This window comes from Cryptotermes secundus, unplaced genomic scaffold (assembly GCF_002891405.2).
Source record: "Cryptotermes secundus unplaced genomic scaffold, Csec_1.0 scaffold1290, whole genome shotgun sequence".
Taxonomy (NCBI): Eukaryota; Metazoa; Arthropoda; class Insecta; order Blattodea; family Kalotermitidae; genus Cryptotermes; species Cryptotermes secundus.
The window spans coordinates 21,479-44,863 of record NW_019727119.1 but is presented as its reverse complement, the minus strand read 5'-3'; the positions used below and the strand labels follow the sequence as shown (position 1 = coordinate 44,863).

Here is a 23,385-nt window from a genome sequence, read left to right as displayed (position 1 = left end):
CTTGCATCCAGAGGCTGCACCATCTCAGAAGCCTCCCATACACCAGCACATCAAGTACAGACTACGATCTGGCCTGCAATGCAAAATGGCACAACAAATTACTGGGATGTACATACAATACAGCAAGAGTTTTATTTTTCTTCCATTAGTGGTGAGGATTAACAATAGGTAGTGCTGTTATTTCCTGACTGGCTGATGCCCTGCTCTAATGAATGCCACCAACCGAGCCTACATGTGGCTCCTCCTAACACAGGCTGCCACCTGAAAGCAGGAGCTCAAGTAGGAATCTATTTTCATACCGTTAGACAAAGCACGCCAATCACTAACCCTGTGTCACAACCCTGCATATGAGACCAAACACATGCTGCTACACTAACTACCTGAAAGCCTCTCCCCCCCTCACCACCTGTCCTGTATACAAGGTCCCTACATGCCGTGCTTACTTCCTTACAGTACTGAACTGGGGGGGAAAGTAATATGAGATATTGGCTGGCTGGTTGGTTGATTTCCAATGGCTGCATTTGGGATCATTTAACCCATTTTGCTTCTTGCTTCCCAATAGAGAGCACTCAAGTTCTTGCTACATTGCATTTCCTTGTTAAGATTAGGGCACTGAAGGAGGTGTTCTTTTCCCATAGATGATCCTGGCAAGTTGCACAGTGTACACTCTTCTGTGTTATATATTCCTATCTTACAAAGATGTGCTGCAAGGCAGTCATGTCCTGTATTCAATTGAAAACTTGCAACAGGGTCTTTTCTGAGTTTCTTGCTGCTAAAATTTATCAAGCAGTGAAATTACATTTTACTATATCTACGTAACAAGGTCAAAAAATGCTGGCTTAGAAGAGTGAATGCAACATGACACCTGTGGTACAGGGGGCTCCTTGTAGAAGCTGCACAATCCTTGCTCACCCACAAACTCGATACAGATTTTCTTCACTGATACAGCTCCCAAACTGCCAATATACTATAACAATTATGCACGGCTTTACAAATTGTAAATCTGAACATACTATACAGAGTGAAAAAAAAGCAAGAACATCAAATATATTGCACAAACTGTGTCCTGTGAGGTTTAGTTTTCAAGATATGCTTCACTGTCAAGTGGCACAAGCTATTTAATGATCATCTTTATTATCAAAGTATCCATCAATAATGCAACAATATAATAGACATTAGGAATATGTTTCACACTAAAAAAGTATTTCAATACTTCTTGATGTTAAAATCATTATATGTCAATAGGACATTAAAAGCATATTCTGTACATTAGAAGTGATTATCCAATTTTCTAAAATGTCTCTAGTCATATATTTGTTCTAGTTTACATGTTTTGGCCACATACGGGCCATCTTCAGGTAATTTCCCCTCTTTTGGGGAGACCACTGCACTGTATACTTGTTCACTGTGCTTCCATGCACGTCAACATTTGAGAATGCCGTCGTATTCTATCGTGGCTGTAGTAGTTTTTGTGTGTCGACTGTATCACTAGTGCAGTCTATCTGACAGGTACACAGGACGATGGCATTGGGTGATATTAATGAGCTCCACTGGGCTACAAACCCCAAGACACTATACAACACTTTAGTCTGGGGCCAAGATTAAGTTACCACTGAGCAGGGGCATGTCTGCTAATGAAAATATTCAGAAAAAACTCAGGGAACGTCACCTGCCTAAATGGGGCACTGTATATGCTAACAAAAACTGGTACGCATGTCTGGCATCTGAACACACACATCTTTCAGTACAGGAGGGTCCCTGCATGAGCTAGACAGAGGAAGATGCTACATATGAGTTTTGTTTTTCCTGTCAAACACAACAGTTTACCAAACAATTCATTGACACTTCTCTGTGCATAAACACGGTTTACTGGTCGTACATTGTCGCAGCATGCTTCAGCTCATGAAGCCATCATCAGGCGAAACACTAACAAATCATGTACTATTTCTTACTGAAAACCGTCACAACACAACAATCAATATGTGTAAGTAGCTCTAGGAGATACTTTTGCTACATGTTTCGGCCTTCAAAAGGCCATCATCAGGCAAATATATTAAACTTTTCATTACTGAATCGCATGTCAAATATAGGATACAGTGCTAAACTTCCAAGTGTATACAATGGTATAAAATGATCTCAGTTAATATAAGATTTAACAAAGACAAAAACAACACCGGTCGGTGTGACTATTTCAGTTTTATCACTTGAAAACTCATCACCCTTACATGTTATGATCCCTACGGATCATCCACAGAGATCATCAATACTTTTTCCAGAAACTACAATAGGTGTTAAATTATATACATACACATATAATGTCTGAAATACACAATGTACACAACGTTCAACTTTTCAGTCACAGCAGCCTTCCTGGTATTAATTTTTTTTAAAGTTTTTTAAAAACTTTGTTGTTTAAGATTAAAATTTATAAACCATGCAGGTTCGTATCAATTCTCCTATTGTCTTTCTTGGAGGTGGCTGATCTTGTGCCGCTTGTGGCTTGCTGTGTTGTTTACACTGTGTAAACAACACAGCAAGCCACGGACAATTCTAAGATTCTCCTTTCTCAAGATAGACAAGCAGCACAAGATCAGCCACCTCCAAGAAAGACAACAGGAGAATTGAGACGAACCTGCATGGTTTATAAATTTTAATCTTAAACAACAAATTCTTTAAAAACTTTAAACAAGAAAAAAAAAATAATACCAGGAAGGCTGCTGTGACTGTGAAAAGTTGAACATTGTGTACATTGTGTATTTCAGACATTATATGTGTATGTACATAATTTAACACCTATTGTAATAGTAGTTTCTGGAAAAAGTATTTATGACCTCTGAGGATGATCCGTAGGGATCTAAACATGTAAGGGTGATGAGTTTTCAAGTGATAAAATTTAAATAGTCACACTGGACTGTGTTGTTTTTGTCTTTGTAACTGTTAGTGTGACAGACCAGAATGAAACAAATCAAATTCATAAAATATAAATTACAATAAAAGTTGAAGTCTTAAATAACCAGTTACACAGTCAAAAGTATAGTTAAAAGTTGTATATGTTATGGTATTTGGAAGTTGGCGGTTGTAAATGTAATATATGTAATGCTTATACGGATGTATTATATACACAACGGCTGATGTGGTGTTTGGAGGCCCATTGTTATGTTGTATGTTATTATTAAATATTTGATACCTGGAAATAATATAGCATTGGTAACTATTATTGAATTACTTAGTGACTGTATATGGTATTGATTGAGTTATTATGGTAACCATGGGCGAAACATGTAGCAAATGTATCTCCTAGAGCTACTTACACGCATTACTGATTGTTGTGTTATGATGGTTTTCAGTAAGAAATAGCATATGATACACAACAGGATGCATTCTCTGGTGGGGTGGGGGGGGGGACTACTGAATTATGCCTCTTACATGGATCCACAGAGAGGAAGATGCCGTGTGGCTCCTGCTCACTCAGAAACTTGACAGCCTTCATTGCTGGCAACAGCTACCCTTCACTGATGCCACCATTCCAGGACTGCCAACATGGACAGCACAGATAAACCTCTACAAATTCTACTTGTAAATCTGAGTGCACCATGAAGTGTGTTAACCAACCCACAAGTGTGCTAAATCAAGATGATCCCCTGACACTGAGTTTGGAACTACAAGAGGCACTAAACTTTAGTGATGCACAAACCTGCTGGTTGCTCTCCGACTGAACTCATACGCTCCTCACCAATGACTGCTGCTGACATTTCATCTGCTGCAATGATATCAAGTGACAGCAAAGTCTTGCAAAATGCCAGTACTCTTTACCATTTCAACAGAGTGCTATACCCAAACACAGAAGAAGACTAGCATTGACACGTGTGTGTGTGTGTGTGTGGCCTTCTGCCCTTCCCAGCTTCATGCCACTTGCCTATTTCTGCTGATACACTTTGCACCCTATCCTCCGCTAGACTGACCCTACAGCACTCACTCAACAATGGATTATCAGTGAATAGTGAAAAACTGTTGTGCCGAATTTGAGGAACTATTCTGCCACTCAGCAAAACTAAGAAACACCTCCATCAGGATGACAGATCTCTGGAATGAGATGTGTCTGAGGCCTCTAGAATACACACATGGCTACTGACTCAAAAATGTTCAGTCTCAGAAGTGTACAAAAAATCTCATGTGTTACATACCTCCCACACAGGATGTCATCATAGAACATATAGCAGAGGCAGGGAATCTGTTACGTGTTTCTGTCTCGCTCTGACATCAGTTGTGATGACAGTCTCTCCACAGGCGCCTCTCCAGAACTGTCAAACAAGTAGTAACAATTATACTATGCTTACATGATCATTAATAATAATCCATCTACAGGTTGGTTATTCAGATGCCTTTTCAAATGATCTTTTCACTAGGTATTTTGAACGCTGCCTGCAGTCCCACTTTCTTCAAACCATGCTGTTCGATAAACTCATTGTTTCCTTGGTACTAACTAACTAAACTGTGGCCTGGGAAGGAGGCCCAACCAGCTAGGATTCCTTACCTTATCCTGTAATCTGAGGACGGAAACAGCCCACAAATACGAATACTCTACATACTGCCAGCTTCAAACTACAGGAACATATATGATGAACATTACACATGCTGCTACACACCATAATTGTCCACTTACTGCAAAATCTTATGTCGACACGTTTTTAAAACTTAATACTGAAATTACATACGCCACACATTAATGAAATTTGGTTTAATTAAATCAAAAACTTCCACTCCATTCCACCTACTACGGCTCTGAAGACCTTGTGGACCTTGACCGCTTTTTTTCAGTATCTTAACAGTCGGTAGGCCTCCTTCCACAGGGGATCAGCCGGTCGGAAGGCCGCTACCTACACACAAAACGCAAACAGACATCCATGCTTACTGTGGGATTCGAACCGACGCTTGCAGTCTACGAGTGAGGGAAAACGTTTCATAACTTTGATGTCTTGGACAACACTACCATTCTAACCTGAATCCATTTACGAAAATGGCTACCGCCACGGAATACTGACTGATACTAACTACCGAGGATTACTAATAACTGCAGGTCCGTGCTACAACTGTCCATGGATCAGTTTAGAAATGGTTTGCAGTTTCATTTACTGCCATCTATATGCGAGTCTTACATTTAATGGCTATATTTCCGGCATCGGCTGCTTAGTTGCCGTGAAATTCTCTACTATTCCGCGGGATCTCTCAGTTTTGAGAGTTTTGAGTTTTTGCATTTTGACCGTTGTCCGGTACTCTATAGAACACAGGGTTGTTACGTCGATTACATAGAGCTAACCTCAATGAATATTAGAATACATAGTCCCACAAAATAATTTTAAATTTAGTAAATATACCAAGAGAGTCAATCCAATTAATTAAAAATGTCCCACTACTTGTTATTTTACCACTGCATGGAAGCTATTCTCTTAAATTCTAATGATTTTTCTGTATCCCTGTAATATTCTGCTGTCTCTCCGTGATTAATGCTGAAGTTGAGGCTTGTTACCACAGGCTGCTGCGAGTGAATTTTGCTTGGATCCTCAAAAATCAGGTTTACAATGAACTGACAAGACAAGACACAATGAGTTGAGTTCAAGTTTCTGAAAGCCACCATTGCCAATGAGATGGGCTGGAAGACATGTCTGTATCCCACCAGCTCTAGACAAAGGGTATGGGCCTATATCAGAAAACAACACAGCACATTTGGAAAGGCAACCTATAAGTTTATGCACTGCAATCAGATACATGACTACAGTTAGGCTAAGATTTCTTAGCAGTATGGGCAACAACACACTTGGATACAGTCCACACGTTAAAGAAATTTGTTTCAATCAGACACATGTTTGCATACAGTCAAACACTTATTCAAAATTATATTTTAGGATTTTACTATAATAGTTGAATCACTGTGTGGGTGAAACATGTTGACTATGTGGTGATCTGACCAATGACTGGTGAAGTTGTACTTAATCAAAATAGGAATTAATCTGCAAGGTAGAAGTTCTTACACACAATATGAATAATACAGGTCCATCAACAATGCAACTATTTTATTCTCTCCCTTTCATTTTCCCTTTTTCAACATGTTTTGGCCCCAACCAGTCATCATCATGTATCTCAATTTGCCAAAACTCTTATGCTGTATTAAATATCACTCATTAACTTCACACGTAACTGCAATATTCCATGATATTAATGTTGTAGTCACAATCTAGCTAACATTAGTTGAATTACCACACACCATAATTTACTTTCTATTAAAATTCATTAAAATTTAAAATGTATGTTTCCTTTTTCTTAAAATTTTGAAAAATACTTTTTACACCTCACAACATCTACTACAAGAGAGGAAAACACCATATGCTGGTGGAGAGAATGACTTACAGACAAGGGGCAAAAAGTAAAAACAATAGGCTTACATATAGAAAACAACAGGCCGCTGCTACACTATAAACATCCAAGGAAAGGATTGAAATATATTGTCTGGACAAGTGGACAGCACACTAGTGAGGTGTAAACAGAATTTTACAAAATTTTAAGAAAAAAACATACATTTTAAATTTTAATGATTCTTAATGAATTCTAATAAACAGTAAATTACAGCATATGGTAAGTCAATTAGTGTTAGCTAGATTGTGACTACAACATTAATATCACAGAATACTGCAGTTACATGTGAAGCGAATGAGTGATATTCAGTATAGTATAAGAGTTTTGGTAAATTAAGATACCTGATGATGGCGGTCTGGGGCCAAAATATGTGGTAAAAGGAAAAGAATAAAATAGTTGCATTATTGATTGGAGCGTATTATTAATATTCTGTGTAAAAGTTATAGTAATGCAACAGGATGCTTAAATATAATATTGCAATGCAGAATTTCCGAATCACAAAACTGTCTTTAGTGATATTTTGAATGGCTTACTGCAGGGCTAGGTGGGGTATAAAGTTTTCTTCCAGCATGCTATACTACCTCATGGTAGATTGTAACATCTGCAACTGGTTCACGCTTGTATCTTGTATTGACTGCATGGAATTCTGAATATTTATGAAACACTTCTAAGTTGTTGACTGGAAATGTTCTTAGAGCCAATAAACACTCCATAGCTAGAAATAGTATATCAGGCCTCTTTACTGGTTATCTGTTCTTTGCACCTACATACCTTGATTCTAACAGCCTTCTGTTAAAGCAGACTCTCTCAACTGGGGGTTCACTGGGACCCTAGGGTTGAGCAAGAAACCACAGGAGAAAAAAATATATATAGTTTTCACATTCATGCTTATGTGTGTTTATATTAATAAAGACAACCAAAGCTATCTATTTCCTGTATTTGAAGTTACAAGTTATATCAAAAATAATATTTGCTTATTGCCTTTTTTAATCATTAAATTTTTCTATGGTTTTTCAGGATTTAAACAAGTCATTTGACCATTTCAATAATCTTCATAATATAAGACCAATTAATATTTAAATTAATTGAAAATAAGTATGCCAAAATTGAGAGACATAGTTCACTGTAGTCGTATTCATTCTTTTTTGTTAACTTGTATCAGAGGCTGCAGTGAATGAAGATAGGCATGAATGGGGGACGGGCATTTGGTGGTTAACAACACTGTCACAGAGAAATATTGTACCTACTTGTTATAAACATTGTATAAGGTCGAATTTATAGGTTGGTTTGTGCGAAGTACTCATATGTTTTTGCGATTTTCTAGTTTAGTTATCTATTATGCCATTCTATTTCACATTTTATTAACCCTCATGTTTTACACAAATATCTGATGGTCCTATGTGACGATTTTTGAAGAGGAGGCATGTGATAAAAGAGGGGGACTTAAGTCCCATCCATATAAACAATTCTGATGGGCATAGTAATGAAATATCATAAACCTCTGACAAATTTCACTGCATAAATGTAATAAAACCACATAAATTGTCTGTCTGCATAATGAAAGCTGTTTATCAGTGGGCTTTACTTGGACTGGTGATTCAGTTTGTCTTGTTCCACTGTGCCTCGTCAGTGGCAAATGATTTATAAATGCAACAATTGCTCCAGCAAAACTGAATTGGTTGGGTAGGGCTGGAGATAGTACACAACAGGACTTCCTTACTGCCTGAATACAAAGGAAGAAGTTTGCAGGAGAGGGTATGTTAAATTTGTAAACAAATAAGTTGTAGAGAAAGCTCTGCAGAAACACAAGGATAGAAATTGACATTTCATGGATGAAAAGCTTACAGTGATTGGGCCATATTGAAACAGTGGATGTAATCAGATGGCATGGTAGGGATTTGGAATTATATGTTAAAAGGCAAAAGTTCCAAAGGACAACTCAAATCAAGATGGCTTATCCATATGAGTGATGGGTGATATAACCAGTAGGAGAAACTTGTGGGCTCAAGATGAAAAACTGTGGGAGTGCAGCTACATTTGAATGTTTCTCATGCATCATCTCACTGTTTAATGGAAACCAGACTACAGTCTCAGGAGAACAGACAGAGGTGGCTTACGCAAGTGGCTGATAATAATACAAATAGGGGAACAGTATGGACAGAGGTGCAAGGTTAAGAATTGTGGGCAGGCAAACACAGTTGGAGGCTTTTCATCAATAAACCCACCATTTAGTGGAATCAATGACAGCAGAAGAGACACGAGGTACTTTAAAGGAAATTAAATGTTTGGAGTGTTTTCAAACCAGTACAATCATGCGTAAAGTAAAGGTAAAATTGTCCCTCTGCTTAACTGATTAAGCACTGTGTCATGAAAATATATGACTTTGTCACTTAGTGGAAGCAAGTGGTCATCTCCATGCCCCAGCTGCTTTATCCCTGAGAAAGAGCCCCCGGTCCCAACTGGACAGGAGGCTGGGTGGACCCCAGAGTCAGTCTGGGCACTGGAGTAGAGAAAAATTTTGCCTCTGCTGTGAATTAAGCACTGGTCATCCAGCCAGTAGCCTGTCACTATACCGACGGAGGCATCCTGGCTCTCTAATTATAACAGTAATAATAATAATAATAATAATAATAACGACNGTGGCGGTGGTGGTGGTGCTTATGATGGAGTGTGGTTATAAAATTCAAGGCATATACCTTCATACTGAGACATCCAGGGCCAAAAGCATTTCACACACAAAGGGGCTGCTAAAACACCCAGACGATATTGCACGGTTATAATTTGAAAATGGAACCCAATTCTGTGTATAGAGCCAGGATAGCGCAGCTGGTATTGCAACTGGCTAAGGGCTGAACAACCAAGGAATCAGAGTTCGAGTCCAGGTGGGGGAAGACTTTTATCTTCTCTGTGTCATCCAAACCGGCTCTGGGGTCAACCCAGCCTCCAATCCAATGGGTACCGGGTCTCTTTCCCCGGGGGTAAAGCGGCCGGGGCGTGAAAATGACCACTCATCTCAAGCTAGTGCCAAGGTCAAGAAAACGTGGATCCATACATCCACTCCCCCATACATCTTCATTGCGTAGTGCTTAATTACTTAAGCACAGGGATAAGTTTACCTTTTCTACCCAAATCTGTGTTTATATTAACAATCTGGCTTCACCATAGCACGGAATGTTACGACGTGGGCCTGTCAGGTAAATGGAAGGCCATTGAGTCACCGTCACTGCACATGTGGCATGTTTCATGCAAGAATTATTTTAATATTCCTGGACTTGTAGAATGTAAAGGAGGGAGTTGGTGATGAATGAGGATCTTTCAGGTTCTATAAAGAGAGAACTTCTTGAACAACTGAATACTCAATAGTGATGGCCAGGCACTAAGAATATATTTACCAGGAAGTAATTAAAGTTAGCTTTTATCCTGTTTAGCCAAAGAACGATGCATTTCCCATTGTTTCAAATTATTAGCAATGTGGTCTGAAAAAACTGACTTCAACGAAGCATATGATTTCACGTCAGTGGTCTGCACTGTTACAGTATTCTTTGTTTCAGCATATTTTGGACATTCACTATAACATTTTGCAAACGGTCACCGACGGAAATTAATATTTGACACCCTTTATATATACCACAGAATGTAATGTAATAAGCACTGAATGATAGTCACACACCTTCGGTGCGTTCAGTCTACCTATTAGTTTCATCATGTCCATCTGTATGTCTGCAATATCACACTGCCTTGCCTATGTTAACCAAACTGCCTTTCACAGACCAATACCAAATTTTATCATGATTTTATTTTATTCTGTTCTCGTTTCTTCATTTTTAGGGGACGTGTTACTGCATGCATCAGCATTTACGTGTAACTGTGGTTCTATGACAGATTTTGATGAGATTTTATCCATGTTCATACATTATATTAGCGTGACTGTGTATGATTCCGTCCACGTAAGTTGATTTCAAGCCCCTCATTACTGATACACTTGAACATATTTTGCAATGTTTACATCAAGTACTCAGATGAGAAAATAAGTTACTGCATAAAGGTCACAAGGATGAATGAACTACACAAGCAATATGTTATGTAACGTTTGCAAGTAACACGTAATTTCGAGAAAATCACTTAGCATTAAAATAATGAGTATTTAAGTAGGCATCATCAAAATTCTTGTCCCAAGTCCTGTTATCGGCCTGAATTTGATAATCTGTTCAATTTACAGCCATTTACGCTAGCAGAGGGGAGAAAAACTAAGCATTTTAGCCCCCCAAAGGGTGATTTTTTAAAATAATCAAGACTGAATAAATAAAGTAAACTGCCAGTATACCAACATCTTTTAAGTTAGCAAAATATTCTTAAACGGTTTAAACGTGCTTGTGAGCAAATATTTTGCCTGCCCCTCCCCTTGGAAAATCTTTTGGAGGGGCGTTATATTTACAGCAGGCTGACNAATTATAGTACAGAAATGCCACCAGGCTGTTCTTATTGGAGATATTCAAAATGTCGGCCCTTAGTGCCCAGACAGAAGACGGGACACGCTGTATATGTATGTATAATGTATTTCCGTTCATACTGAATTGAACTGAGCTTAGTATAAACTGGTAGTTGCGTACCTAAAAATGATTTCAATTACGAAATGTTTAAAAATCAGCACAATGAAAATAAAAAGACCGGCAGACAGACACGAAGAAACTAACAGGCATGCAGGAATTGTCAAGGAAGATTGCGAATAACTGTAACAATGTTTTCAGTTTCGGAGATGCACCGTTCTTTGTTTCACCCGCTCGCCACGGTGAGGCACAGGATATGAGCGGGGACCTGAAACAAAAGAAAAAAAAAACAACTTCAGTATGAACATCAGCAAACAGAATTTGTATTAACGAATGAACACACAAGCTTACCTCTGCTGTTGGTAGTCTTGTCATCTCTTCTGTAACACGTCTTCTTTTCAATATAAAATTCTTCACACAAAATGCTGTACGTTTTAGTATCTTCGTTCGTGGAAGCGCACAACTGAGTGTACCATTTGTTCACTGCAGTTTTCTCCGTTAAAATGGAAAGCACGATTAAATTGAAAGATAAATATACGCCGTTTGGTGCAGAAATAAAACAAACGACATAACGAAGGAAAGCTTTCCGTTTTCATTCAAGTCTTGAGCACTCGCCGAAAAGAAAGTAGACGGATTCTCTCGAAAAATCAACTCACATTCTTATTTTTTTAATTCGCTTAGTGGTGGGTGGAGTCAAACTGGATCCACTCACCACGCCGGCCTCTGATTGGCCTATTGTAGTCTGCCCCGGGTGATTATGATGATGGAGTATTTGGTGGAATGAAGATTGGCAGGGGAAACCGAAGTACTTGGAGAAAACCTGCCCCAGCGCCACTTTGTCCACCACAAATCCCACTTGCCAAGACCCGGGATCGAACACGGGCCGCCGCGGTGGGAAGCCAGCGACTAACCGCTTGAGCTATGGCGCGGCCCAACTAACATTTATCGGGTTAGAAAGAGGTTCCTTTCAAGACGAAACGAAAATACAGGAACACGGTAAAATGCGAGACATTCTGGCGCATGGTAAGAATTTGCCATCGTAAAATGAAATTTTATCTTGTGTCGCATAGCCTAGCGGCTATTTACAAAATTATCCAACGTTAACATACTCAATTAAAACGAATACAACATATTCTTTTTCGAAAGAGAAGTTTCTTTTTACGGCAGTTAAGTTGTCGCGTAAAATCCAAACTCCGACAACAGTCGTCGACACGTGAAATATAATCGTCCCAAATTCAGGTGTGCTTCTCGAGAAATAACAATGTAACACCCTCATATTATCGTCTCACCTGATGCGTTTCATTGTGATGACAAACGCTGTCTTCTCCGTTGCTGAAGCTGCAGCAATTTTCACTTACCTTGTGCAATTCTTCATGATGACAATCGATGTCTTCTTTTACGCTGATGCTGGAGCACATTTTATTGACTCACCTTATGCGTTTCCTCATTTCAACATTTTATAAATTGAATACAGAGCACAATACGAGTACACACAAACAAACATAATATGTCATCAAATTGAATATGCAGCACAATACACACAAATATAACACGTCATCAAATTGAATATGCAGCAAAATACACAAAAACAAATATAACATGTCACCATAAATTCCAATTTCTATTTTAGATATAGCTGGTATATACAGATCCATTGATTTATCTTTCAACATTGAATTGAAAGACGGTTGAAAGCAAAATGAAGTTTTGCTTTATTGGATCTTTGTCCCTCCAATGCGAGTTAATCACAGAGAGAGATTGTCAAAGTTCTTTTTATCTCTCTCCCTCTCGCACTGATTTCATTGTCGTGCCGACCGAACCCTGTCGAGTTGCACCCTGTGGCATAAAAAAAGACACACAGAAATACTTAAAACTAAACCCTACTAAACCGACACGAAGCCTAACTTCACGCAGCCTAACCAGAAATCCTATCATGGGCACCTAACGGGGAGGGCGGGAGGACAACATCTTACAAACTAGAATAAAAAAATATAATTTCCACAGAGTGTCCAACTCGACCTTAACCTAAGCCCTGAGTCATGGCGGCTACCGCAGCGAATCCAGAGTACTCTTGGCACGGTACTATGTTATCGTGACCAGCCTGGGGCCGGACTGGACCACGATAATACCGTGTGTGCTATGGTACCTTTATTTACTGCGAGTACCCAACCCCATCCTCCTGCGGATGGGTCCTCAATCGCTAAAGGTTCCGAAACGGCACTGTTTTGGTTTCAACTTTACGGTTTGAGCGTTGCTCCTCCTCCCTTGTGTGGTTCCTGGTTCCAAGTCTGCACCTGGTGGACGCTGTCTCCATTGGAAGTATCACAACACTATCACAAACACTCAGAGAGCCGTTGTAATCACACAAACAATATCTGTATTCACTCACATAAACACACGGCGAACATGATGTCACACGAAATAACACTCGCGAACCACACACTGCCGACCTGAATACCACAAACACAGTTTGTCTGATTATTCTGAACATGGCTAGAGACCATTGACTCGTTAGATATCTGGTAACGCACGTAAATGTGTTCAGATAGATTTCTGTCACGTATGCCTTAAGAATGACAGGTTTAGTATCCGAAACTGAAGATGGAGCTTTCTTTTCTGATGGTGCTCTAGACTTTTGGGGTCATGTCGGAATGTTGTTAGGTGAATGTCTGCGCCTGTTCAGTAGCTAACTACTCTTAACAGTAATGTAACTTGTAACTTAAACAGTAATGTAACTTTGTAACTTTAACATAACACGATAGAGTAAAATATTTTTGTGTGAAAGTATCCCATTCCTATTTCCCATAAATATAATAAATAACTAGAGTTACGTATCCGTAAACATAAAGGCCTATCGATACAAAGTTGTGACCTAAATGTGCAACTATAATTAAATTATTTTACAGCTGACGTTAGATGAAAATTTGTATTGACAGCTATTTCTGAGGAAAATCACGAGAATATCATGGCCTTAAATGGAGGCCGTGTTCACTGGCATATGAAGAAAGTTTATATTGGAAATTCTGAAGAAAATCACGAGAATCTCAGGGCCTTAGAGGGAGTCTGTGTTCACTGACATATGAACAGAAGTTATATTGGCAATTCTGAAGAAAATCACGAGAATCTCAGGGTCTTAGAGGGAGGCCGTGTTCACTGGCATATGAAGAAAGCTCAGATTGGCAATTCTGAGGAAAATCACGAAAATCTCAGGGCCTTAGAAAGAGGCCGTGTTCACTGGCACATGAAGGAGGCTCATATTGGCAATTCTGAGGAAATTCACGAGAATCTCAGGGCCTTAGAAGGAGGCCGTGTTCAATGGCATATGGAGAAATCTCATATTGGTATTTCTGAGGAAAATCACGAGAATCTCCGAGCCTTAGAGGGAGTCTGTGTTCACTGACATATGAACAAAAGTTATATTGGTAATTCTGAGGGAAATCACGAGAATCTCAGGGCCTTAGATAGAGGCCGTGTTCACTGGAACAAGAAGGAAGCTCATATTGGCAATTCTGATAATCTCAGGGCCTTAGATGCAGGCTGTGGTCACTGGCATATGAAGAAAGCTTATATTGGAAATTCTGAAGAAAATCACGAGAATCTCAGGGCCTTAGAGGGAGTCTGTGTTCACTGACATATGAACAAATTTATATTGGCAATTCTGAAGAAAATCACGAGAATTTCAGGGTCTTAGAGGGAGGCCGTGTTCACTGGCATATGAAGAAAGCTCAGATTGGCAATTCTGAGGAAAATCACGAGAATCTCAGGGCCTTAGAGGGAGGCCGTATTCACTGACATATGAAGAAAGTTTATATTGGAAATTCTGAAGAAAATCACGAGAATCTCAGGGCCTTAGAGGGAGTCTGTGTTCACTGACATATGAACAAAAGTTATATTGGCAATTCTGAAGAAAATCTCGAGAATCTCAGGGTCTTAGAGGGAGGCCGTGTTCACTGGCATATGAAGAAATCTCAGATTGGCAATTCTGAGGAAAATCACGATAATTTCAGGGCCTTAGATGGAGGCCGTGTTCACTGGCATATGACCAAAAGCTTTTATATTGGCAATTCTGAGGAAAACCACGTGAATCTCTGGGCCTTAGAGGGAGTCTGTGTTCACTGGTATATGAAGAAAAGTTATGTGAGCAATTCTGAGAAAAATCACGAGAATCTCAGGGCATTAGAGGGAGGCCGTGTTCACTGGCATATGACCAGAAGCTCTTATATTGGCAATTCTGAGGAAAATCACGATAATCTCAGGGCCTTAGAAGGAGGCCGTATTCACTGACATATGAAGAAAGTTTATATTGGCAATTCTGAGGAAAATCACGATAATTTCAGGGCCTTAGATGGAGGCCGTGTTCACTGACATATGAAGAAAACTTATATTGACAATTCTGAGGAATGCAAAAGAATCTCAGGGCATTAGAGGGAGGCCGTGTTCACTGGCATATGACCAGAAGCTCTTATATTGGCAATTCTGAGGAAAACCACGTGAATCTCAGGGCCTTAGAGGGAGTCTGTGTTCACTGGAATATGAAGAAAAGTTATGTGAGCAATTCTGAGAAAAATCACGAGAATCTCAAGGCATTAGAGGGAGTGCTTACTGGCATATGAAGAAAGTGTATATTGGAATTTCATTCTGAGGAAAACCACGTGAATCTCAGGGCCTAAGATGCAGGCAGTGTTCACTGGCATTTGTCCATCTGTCTGTCTGCCTGTCACACCCAACAAATCTGTACCTTCTGTTGATATTATCGCAATACTTTTGTATTGCTAATGCTTCAGTAAGCATGAAACTGCTTTAGTTCTTATGCTCAGCCCCGGGTACCGATTGAAATGAAAAATGCAGTTTAAATCAATTTCAATTAACGAAGTCGCAGACGTTAGAGACTAAAATTTAAGACTGGTAACTAGAAATTAATGAGCAGGTGTTACATAAAATCTGCCGTTTTACATTCTTGCTAAGATCTGTATAAGGCCCATTGTACTCTAAGCTAGTAATAAGATTAATGTGTTTATATAATTATGGGTAATTATTATTATAAATTATAATGACCATGTTTCAGAATGTCCAGCCAGATTGCAAATGTGCTTTGATGATTCTTCCCGAACCGCATATCACAGTTTATGAAACGCTGGTGCAATAAAATTGTGATTTTGTATCGGCAGAGAATTAACAGGTGCATTAATTTATCCAGGGCATGTGATGTTTAATTAACCGCTGTCAATTTTAAAATTGAATCCAAAGATTTTGTTTCTAGAAGTAAACCACCCAATGGCAGTGGGCACATATGAACGTACAAATCGTGCAGTATTAAGATAGTGGTTGCCGGCCATGCATAAGCAGAGAGAAATACAACTACAATATTAAAGAAATGTTAGTAGTTAGTGCATTAGTCAGATAGTTGGTAATTTGTACGCTCATGTGCGGTACTTGCCATAAAATAATTTCTATATCTAACTGTGACGTCATTTCTGACGATCATTAGTATTGCTTTATGAATCTAGTTACAGCCTAACTACCGACTGAGGGAACGAACCCCATTTCACACTAATTAAACGGTTTTGAATAATTTCAAAGAGCTTTAAACCATGACGTAACATTTTTAGTATATTCATATAATTTAGAGAACTAAGAAATGTTAAAATATTTTAAATGTTGCTTGAATCATAATAAGATAAAAGATTCACGCAAAACTATTTTCCTCTGAATATTCTCAAAATTGACAAACTTTTAGCACAACCGGTATTTTAGGTAGGTTTTCGTTACTTGTATCATGTCTGTCCGTCTGTCGGTGGCAAAATGTCAGGGGCTCTATCCATGAACTGATGACGAATATTTGTATTTGAAACAGACTGCTTCACCGGGGCTGATGATTTACTGGAAGACCTGTACGAACTTTACTTCGTTGAATTTTTCGTCACAGTGGTTAAACGCTGATAGGTTTCCTCACGACACTGTATCAACTGCATACGTTCCTGGGCATCAGGCTGAGTTCAGTTCGGTTCTGCCTACCGGGAAAACCAATCGGCAGTAAACGATCATTAGGGGCGTCACACAGGAGCAGTGAACACTCTTATATTAGCCAGTATGTAGCTGTCTTGTGGAGGGCAGAAACACCTGAATGTACGCGTCCTGAGTTATAATTGCTTATGTCCTGGATGTGATAAACAGAGCAGTCGAAGCTAAATAAGATTCAGGAGAATTCAAATTAACATAGGCAGCGTAATGCAGCAGTGGCAACAGAATGATGAATAAGACAAGTGGCAACCCATCAACATATGTTGCAATGTGCTTCATGTGAAAGGCACGAAGTTACACGATTTCGATCTGAATACAGAGAAAAGAATTGTGTACACATTCTTAGTGGTAAACCCTGAAGTGAAGATGCCATCAAAAGCGTAGACATCGATGGGAAAATAATATTAAAATGGATCTCACATAAATAGGATGTAAGGTTGTGGACTGGATTCATCTCGCTCAGGTCAGAGACCAGTAGCAGGCTCTTGTGAACACAGCAACGAACTTGGAGTTGAAGAGAATGGTGAGAATTTCGATAGTAGCTGAGCAACTACTGGAGTCTCAGGAAGGGCTCATATTGGTGGAGTTCTCTCATTAGTTAGCTAGACATTATTAGCAATAACATAACACAACACAACAGTAGAATTGTAGGTGAAATGGTCAAGAATATTTTTAAGGCAGAGACCACTAGGAAAACCTGAAGTAGATGGAAAGATAATATTAAAATTGTTCCCAAAAATAGGATGTGAGAATGTGAACTGGATTATTCTGGCTCAGAATAAGGACCGGTGGAGGGGTTTTGTGAACACGGTAATGAACCTTGCGGTATCCATAAAATGGTGGAAACGTGGCTGAGCAAATACTGATTTTTCAAGAAGGACTTAGCTCCATGGAATCTGTTTTCCAGTTAGGTGGAGAGGTGCAGTTAGCAATAACATGCCCAAGGCTACATTAGAACTGCGGGTTAAGCAGTGAGTATGTCGCTGAAAGCAGGCCCACTGATAAGACTGAACTGGGCTCTGAAATATGAGCCTTAAGGAACAAGGCTCTTATGCAGAACTGCAACATTCTCTCTTGCAGTGCCCGTAACAGGCCACGTTCTGGGAAGAGCAGTGATGATACAGTGAGAGATGTTTTTGATGACTTCAAGCGATGGGGAAGGATGCTGCCGTGGCCAGTTCAAGGTGTATCAGTCTTGGCCGTCTTGACAACGCGTCGAAACGGCAGTTGGAAACACTAACATTATTGCTGAATGTTTTGTATTCATATTACTTACAAATAATTCTATTTATAGAGTAGTTTGATATCATCAGCTGCTCATACAACAGCTATATAGTAAAACTAACCTCTTTTTTCTTAATGCTAGTTGGGTGGGGGGACTAAGTCCATTGTACTGCGGCCACTTCTGGCCTATTGTACCAGCCCCAGATGATAGGTGAGGGTGATTGTGGAGCAATTGGTGGAATGAAGATTGGCAGGGTAAAGCGAAGTACTTGGAGAAAAGCTGCCCCAGCGCCACTTTGTCCACCACAAATCCCACTTGACCAGACCAGGGATCGAACCCGGGCCGCCGCGGTGGGAAGCCAGCGACTAACCGCTTGAGCAATGACACGGCCTAGAACTAACCTATCTCTGTTAAGTTCCAATTGTTACTTATAAATTAAAAATTATAAATAAAGAATAATTACAAATAATCTCATTAAGAAGGGTATTGAATGTAGTACCTCAGTGTGAGATGATTTACATAATAATTATAATAACCTAACTTTTCTAAGAATTCGCAAACTCTTTCGAGTTTCATTTGTTACATATAAATAATTACAGTTAAATAGTAATTATAAATAACCCCATTAAAGGGATACTGACTGTAGTACTTCTCTATCAGGTTGTTCCTATAACAGTTATAGAATAAAACTAACTTTTCTAAGGTTTCTGCTGTTCTTTCTAACTCCACTTATGTTACTGAAAATAATAACTCTAATGAAAGAATAATTATAAATAATCTCATTAAGAAGAGCACTGAATGTAGAACTTGGGCGTCAGATTGTTTATATATACTAGTTATATAATAAAACTAACCGTTCTAAGATTTCTTAAGCTCTTTTGAGCTCCACTGATGTTACTTACAGGTATAAATAATAATTATAATTAAAGTAGAAATAATCTCATTAAGCCTCATAGGCCTACTAAATATGTTGCAATCTCGAAATGTTGTATGCGAAAAATAGCTGCATCACAGTACTGTCACTTTAGAACACAAAATTTGATTCCGTAACTGGTATTTCCATAATAATTTACTGCTCCTTTAAACTAATTTAGACTGTATTGCTTGGCCTTGGAACTTTTACGTCGTTAATATTAAAATGGCGGCAATACAAATGTATGGCCTCCAATGACAAAATGTGATATAAAAATGGCTACATCCGGCCGCCGCCAAAGGCACTAAATTAATTAAATATTTCGTAAATATTATAATACAGTATTTCTATCCAGAAGGAAAGCGAACTTCTATCTGAAATTCTGACTTTAAAATCTAGAAAATAAATTACTATGAACTTTACAAAGTATCGTAATTATTAATTTATAATATTAAGCTTGTAATTTATATTTATTCTAGAAAGCTCCTCATGCCGCCAAAAGCCCCGGAAATCCAATATGGCTACAAGCAAATGCAGTAAACACTACATCTTAATACGAGTATGTGAACAGGTAAATTACAAATTATACAGTTCCTAGAAAGCAGTGGATTCGTTAGGACTCTAAAATTTTACAAACAAATGCTTCTGAACTTCTAAATAAATTGCTCCTTTTAGCATATCGCAAATATTTCAGTTTTTGTCTCTTCAAAAAACCGCCAAAATTACCGCCAGATTTGCAACTTCTTCACATTAATTAACTTATGCAAATAGTAATTATACATTTAGTAGTCATGATATATGCGACTTAAATCGAAATTATAATGCAAAAATATATGAAAGTCTTGCGAAATGTGTAATTCTCACTTCCCTGCTATTACAAACAGCCTACTTCGTGAAGTACGAAGACTTGTTTGTTCACCAACCTATGCAAAGTCGTTTCTGAATGATTTTATAGTGCATTTAGCTCAACTCAATTAATACAAAGCTACAAATACTTGCAAATCATGTAATTAACACAACTCACGGGAACAAACGCTGTCCTAGCTGCACAAGATATGCAAGCAAAGCTGCAGAATCGGAGCACACGCTTATCACATCTTACCACCCTCACACGTAACGGCTCTCTGACCTGTGCGAATGACACGTCATAATAAGGGAGGGGGTTTCAAGATGTCACTCCTATCGATAGTAAAAGCCTACACAGAGTGAGGATTCGTGTTAAATATTTCACATACTACATTCCAAGATCCAATTAAATAATATTTCGAATAAAGCCTCCTCTAAATTTTTGACGAAGCCTCGTTTGTTTCGGATTTTAAAATTAAATAAACGTAGAAGGACAGCACCGTCCAATCACAGCTCGGTTACACAATCTAGTTTCTCGCGCCCAGTGAAGAGCACAGGTGTTTGGAAACAAAATTGCGAGGGAATTTTCGACGCGGGAGAGATAAATGAATAAGTTTAATGACAGATGTTATCATTTGACGATTCTTTCATTAAGTTCTCGAGCTGAGTGTTAAATATGAAAATAACGATAAATTTACTTCCGCGTCCTAAGTTGTTAGCTCTTGGTGTGTATAGTGGCGTGGAGGTCATTCTCGAAGTACATGAAGGAGAGTGACAAACCGCTGTAAGAAAAGATCTTAACAATATTCATTTTGTGTCCCCCATCATCCGACAGGCTTATTGAGGTGAATTCAAAGAGAAAATGCTTGTCCTGCTGGTGATCGAACCCCGGGTTTCTAGTCCCATTGCCTGTTGTGTTACTGACAGGGCTATACCAGCTCATCAGAGCTGACGTTGTTAGAACTACGCAATTAAACAGTTAGCACGTAGCACGTAGCACTCATGAAAAGTAAATTAATGTATACAAAATTATGGGTCAAATTCGTCATGGAAGAAAGGACAATAGGGAGACTCAGAAGATAATATTAAAATAGACAGCTGAAGAGCTGTTGCTTTCCTCATTGATTCATTCATATTCCTGTTGTCTCCTCTGAAGCATAAGGCATTCGTGAAAGGCGTCCCTTCATTTCAGTTTCTCAATATTTAGACAGTCGGTAGGACTCCTTGCACGGGGGATCAGCCAGTCACAAGGCCGCTACCTGCAGAGGACGACACAAACACAGAATAAACGTAGACAAAAATCCATGCCTCGAGTGGGATTCGAACCCACGACCCCAGTGTTTGAGCAGGCGAAGACAGGTCATGGCTTAGACCTCGCAGCCACCGTGATCGGCCTTGATTTCCTGAGTTTTTAATAAATCATAAATGCCTAGTTAAATTGTTCTTAATCACGCATATACTCTAAAATGATAACAATCAGCAAATATAAAACTATAACTTCACTAACTGCTCTGTACGGGTTTAAAACTTGGCTTCTGCTTTAAGGGAAGAGAATTAATTATAAGTACTTGAAAGCATCGTGTTCAGGAAAATACGTGGCTGTAAGAAGAGTTAAAACACGAGAAAATTGAAAGATATTATGGGTTGTGTAGTTTTTATACATTATGATAGACTGAGCATGTCGCTTGGATGGAAGACATTAGAGGTACAGAGTTTTGAAGGAAAACGTAATGGAAAGTAAGATGCTGGGAGATCTAGAGGTGGATGGAAGAATTAGTAATCTGATTCTTAAAGGCACGATTGTTAAAACGTTGGGCCCTTCTACCAGTATGGATTAAACTCTTACTGTACTTCGCTTCTGGTACTTGTCACAGTGTCAAATGGGCTGCTAATCTAATGGGCACGTAGAAGTCTGCGCCCCTATCCTGGGGTCCAGCTGCACCTCCCGATAATTAGCACACGCCCTTCGCTCCCTGCTGGGAACTTGATGTCACGAATCATGCCAAAGTTATTTAAAGACTCTTTTCTAACTGCGTATGTCGTCTAGATTAGATTGTTGATGGGATTGTCATCGGCTAATTGACAACATGTGGAAGTGGGCGTGGCCCATTTTAAGTTATTGCTCCCATGTCTGCCCGAAGGAACTGAGGAAAATGACGAAACAAATCCCGTCACTATCTTCTTGCGTAAGTTCAAACCAGAGATCTCTGTCTATTTTCAGGTCTACAGGCGGAACATTCCATAATAGCCGGCAGGACTGCCGCTGTGCAAGCCTCGCTGTTGACAATGTGTGTCTCTGTTCACTGTGTCCGGCTGTTGTTGAGTGGGTACCGGGTGTAGTGGTTGTCAGGCTTGTTTCCTATCCGTGGGGTCACGAGCTCTAGTCTCGGCTATGCTGACTGAGTGGTGTTCCTTAGTCGCTCGACCCGAACGCCTTAAGTAGGTCACGACCATATGACATACTCTCATACATATCATTCGCAATGAACCTGCCAAAACATAGCGTAAAACATATGAAGATGATAAGTAACTAGACCACAGCGTCATAAAGCGATGAAATGAACAAACAATCATATATTTCTTTGGAGATGAAGGACCGGTGCCTGAAGCTGGCCACTCGACTTCAGTATAAGCGTTGTGATGGAGAATGAATGGAGTTTTGCCTTTACGTGCTCTATACGCTTCTATGCATTGATTTGTAGTTCGCGAATATTCAGGGATGCATCAGTAATATATATTAATTTATGATATTTTAATAGCTTTATGCTCTTATAATTAATACGAAACTTCATTATGTAAGTATTTATTTTATTGGCGTTGATCTAGTTGATGAAGTGAGGACTCGAGCAAGGTGGCTCAGTCAGTAACGCTTCCGATTTGTATTCGGGGAGTGCTCGGTTCGAATTGGGGCCGGAGCATTGCCTATCCTGAATGAAAATTTTCTTGGATTTCCTCAGCGACTCCATGAAGATGCCGGTTTCGCACCTGTAATATTTTTCAGATCACGAATCGCTATCGTTCAAGCAATTTGAGCTACTCGTGGCTTCATTTAACAAATCACAAACAAATGAAATAAAATAACACTAGACACGATAGGAGGGACACACATGTAGACAGAGACTGGTGGGAAGGATTTATGAAGTGTGCCCCTGAAATGAGCTCAGGTGCCATGATATACACACCAGGTTTCATAAACATTGGTTCAGCCGTCCAGAAGCTGATGGGGGCGGGGAAGATACACAGACAGCATGGAGATCGCATATGCCTACTTTCATTCTTTTTAAGATAAGGAAAGTATGTTAAAAAGGGGCAGCTGCAGCTACACTTTTGCATAGAAACAGATCAAGTGACAGCGAACTCAGCAGAGCAAGCGAAAGACGAGCTCAGATGCAGGCGTACAACCCTCCCTCCACCCTGTCGCT

At 39.3% G+C, this 23,385-nt stretch overlaps 1 long non-coding RNA gene across 2 annotated transcripts; it reads right to left on the bottom strand.

Annotated features, from left to right (window-relative positions):
• On the bottom strand, window positions 1-4,867 carry LOC117282313. 2 transcript variants are annotated; one of them, XR_004513033.1, is made up of 3 exons: window positions 4,185-4,867; window positions 3,427-3,532; window positions 1-73 (listed from the first exon to the last, which is right to left on the bottom strand). It is a non-coding gene; the product is annotated as an uncharacterized LOC117282313 (long non-coding RNA). The 2 variants fall into 2 exon arrangements; XR_004513034.1 differs by having other exon boundaries at window positions 7-967.
• Window positions 4,868-23,385: the final 18,518 nt, after the last annotated feature.